Below are 917 nucleotides of genomic sequence, written 5' to 3' on the forward strand. Positions count from 1 at the left end.
TTCACCCGCCTTCAGAGTGTTTTCCCACGCCATTCATTTTTAATAAAATGTAATCCTTAGAACTAACGTTCCCAAGACGTTCTAGCGTCTTTCACCCAGGACATATTGTTTAATGTATTATGCTAATGGTGGACGTTTGTTTCTTTATGCGTTCATATTCACTGAGGAAACGATGCAGACTTCCTAATTAAGAATTAATAGGCTACGTCTTTTCCTTTTCTCTGCTTTTTTTCTCTTTAGTACACATACTGTTGTTTATATTCCAAAAATAATCTAAAATAAAACAATCTGTTAATAATAGAAGGATTGCAAGAAGAATGCCACTTTTTTTTAGGTAAAAATAGTATATAAAAGTTTGACCTTGAGAGGACTTTTAGTTAGTCCCCATAATGTAGTGAATACCTTACTCTCTCTCTCTCTCTCTCTCTCTCTCTCTCTCTCTCTCTCTCTCTCTCTCTCTCTCTCTCTCTCTCTCTCTCTCTCTCTCTCTCTCTCTCTCTCTCTGTCTCTCTCTCTCTCTCTCTCTCTCTCTCTCTCTCTGTCTCTCTCTCTCTCTCTCTCTCTCTCTCTCTCTCTCTCTCTCTCTCTCTCTCTCTCTCTCTCTCTCTCTCTCTCTCTCTCTCTCTCTCTCTCTCTCTCTCTCTCTCTCTCTCTCTCTCTCTCTCTCTCTCTCTCTCTCTCTCTCTCTCTCTCTCTCTCTCTCTCTCTCTCTCTCTCTCTCTCTCTCTCTCTCTCTCTCTCTCTCTCTCTCTCTCTCTCTCTCTCTCTCTCTCTCTCTCTCTCTCTCTCTCTCTCTCTCTCTCTCTCTCTCTCTCTCTCTCTCTCTCTCTCTCTCTCTCTCTCTGTCTCTCTCTCTGTCTCTCTCTCTCTCTCTCTCTCTCTCTCTCTCTCTCTCTCTCTCTCTCTCTCTCTCTCTC

The sequence above is a fragment of the Puntigrus tetrazona genome, chromosome 6, assembly GCF_018831695.1.
Source record: "Puntigrus tetrazona isolate hp1 chromosome 6, ASM1883169v1, whole genome shotgun sequence".
NCBI classification, from domain to species: Eukaryota; Metazoa; Chordata; class Actinopteri; order Cypriniformes; family Cyprinidae; genus Puntigrus; species Puntigrus tetrazona.